The 2,550-nt window shown below is 43.3% G+C and overlaps 1 non-coding gene across 1 annotated transcript; it reads right to left on the reverse strand.

The window, feature by feature from the left end:
* Nucleotides 1-687: 687 nt before the first annotated feature.
* trnat-agu (transfer RNA threonine (anticodon AGU)) lies at nt 688-761 on the reverse strand. The gene has a single exon. It is a non-coding gene; the product is annotated as a tRNA-Thr (tRNA).
* Nucleotides 762-2,550: the final 1,789 nt, after the last annotated feature.

The following is a 2,550-nucleotide window of genomic DNA, read 5'->3' on the forward strand; positions in this document are numbered from 1 at the left end:
TCCCGGATTGATCAATATCTTTCCAAATGAAGATTTATCCTCTCCCTCCATTTTTCCAACAATTTTCCGACCACTAAGGATAGGCTGACTGGTCTGTAATTATTCGGTATCCCTTTCTCATTTCTTAATCAAAGTTGCAACATTGGCAGTCCTCCAGTCCTCTGGCACCACACTTGTAGCCAGAGAGGATTTGAAAATGATGGTCAGAGCCTCTGCCATTTCCTCTTTTGCTTCTCTTAACAGCCTGGGCTACATTTCATCCGGGCCTGGGGATTGATCCGCTTTGAAAGCTGCTGAACCACTGAATACTTCCTCTCTCATTTTATTTATTTCATCTAAGATTTCACACTCCACCTCCCTGATTACAAGATCTGCATCGCCCCTCTCTTTTTTGAAAATAGACGTGAAGTATTCATTGAGAACCATACTCATGTCTTCCACCTCCAAACACACATTGCTCGCATGGTCTCGAAGAAGCCCCACACTTTATTTTGTTATTGCCTTGCCCTAAATGTACTTTTCAAACACGTGCTACCAACACATTCTATGAAAGACCTGCCTGTGCAAGGAAAGAGCTGCAATTCAAAAATCCTTCCTCAGTGGCTTCTGAACCGACACAATAATGCCCAGTGTTGGATTAAATTCACCAACAATTCGGACATTGTAAATGACACCGAAGCAAAGAATAGGTTCTGCTGAGATTTGAACTCAGGATCTCCTGTTTACTAGACAGGCGCTTTAACCAACTAAGCCACAGAACCACATGTTTGTTAAGTTTTCCAGTGTATATCACATCTAATAGCTGCCTGTCCCTGTCTGTAGGATTTCTGACCAATTTGTCCATGTAAGTACAGAAGAACATAAGAAATAGGAGCAGGAGTCAGCCATTTGACGCCTCGAGCCTGCTCCACCATTCAATAAGATCGCGGCTGATCTGATCATGGACTCAGCTCCACTTCCCTGCCCGCTCCCCAGAACCCTTGACTCCCTTATCGGTGAAAAATCTGACCATCCCTACCTTCAATATATTCAATGACTCAACCTCCACAGCTTTCTGGGGAAGAGAATTCCATCGATTTGAAACCCTCTGAGAGAAGAAATTCCTCCCCATCTCAGTTTTAAAAGGGCGGCCCCTTATTCTGAGACTATGTCCCCGAGTTTTAGATTCCCCAATGAGTCAAAATATCCTCTCTGCATCCACTTTGTCGAGCCCCCTCATTATCTTATATGTTTCAATTGGGCCACCTCTCATTCTTCTGAACTCCAATGTGTGGTCCAACCTACTCAACCTATGTTCATATGTCAACCCCCTCATCTCCGGAATCAACCTAGTGAACCTTCTCTAAACAGCCTCCAGTGCAAATATATCCTTCCTTAACTGCAGATACCCAAACTGTCTATTTCCTTCGATAAACTAGTTCAGCCCTAGAACACTCCGAGATCCCTGCTCTCCTGCAATTCTGGCTTATTGTGCATCCACGAGTTTAAACGCTTCATCCACAAAGATCAGTGCTGGGAAAAAAAGATTGTTCACAATTTACATTAACGCTTTAGACTTTGGAATCAAAAACACAATTTCTAAATTTGCGAATTACACTGAGTTGGTGGTGGGCGGGGTGGGCGGAGTGGGCGGTGGTGGGGGGATATGTTGGGGGTGGAGGGGTGGGGGGTGGGATAGTCAATACTGAGGAGTACAGCAACAAATTACAAGAGGTCATTAATAATATTGCAGAATAGGCATGTAGTTGGCAAATGAAGTTCAACACAGATAAATGTGAGGTATTATATTTTGGTGCAAAGAATAGAGAGGCCACTTATTATTGGAGGGTGTGAGTCTCAGTGGGGTAAACGAACAAAGGCATCTCGGAGTACAAATACACAAATCACTAAACGTTGCAACACAGGTCACCACGGCCATAAAACATCAAATTGAGAGCAAGGATTTATTTCTAGAGGAATAGATATGTTAATCCTGTATCGAACCTTGGTTAGACCACAATTGGAATACTGCATTCCGTTCTGGTCACGATGTTATAAAAATTATAAGAGGCACGGGAGAGGGTGCAGAGAAGATTTACAAGGATGATACCAGAAATGCGAGGGTATACATTTCAGGAAAGAATGAACAAGCTTGGTCTCTTTTCTCTTGAAAAAAAAGGGTGACCTCATAGAGATCTTTAAAATAATGAAATATTTTGATAGAATGCATACAGGGAGAATGCTTCACTTCTGGGGAAGAGCATAACTAGAGGCCATCAATATAAGATAGTCACCAATAAATCCAATAGGGAATTCAGCAGAAACTTCTTTACCCAGAGAATGGTGAGAATGTGGAACTCGCTGCCACAGGTAATGGTTGAAGTGAATAGTGTCGATGCATTTAAGTTGAGGCTAGACAAGCGTATGGGGGAGAAGGGAATAGAGGGTTATGCTGATAGATTTAGATGAGGAAAGACGGGAGGAGGCGCGAGTGGAGCATAAACGCTGGCATGGACTGGTTGGGCCGAATGGCCTGTTTCTGTGCCGTATATCCTGTGTAACCCTATGTAA

This window comes from Pristiophorus japonicus, chromosome 20 (genome assembly GCF_044704955.1).
Source record: "Pristiophorus japonicus isolate sPriJap1 chromosome 20, sPriJap1.hap1, whole genome shotgun sequence".
Taxonomy (NCBI): Eukaryota; Metazoa; Chordata; class Chondrichthyes; family Pristiophoridae; genus Pristiophorus; species Pristiophorus japonicus.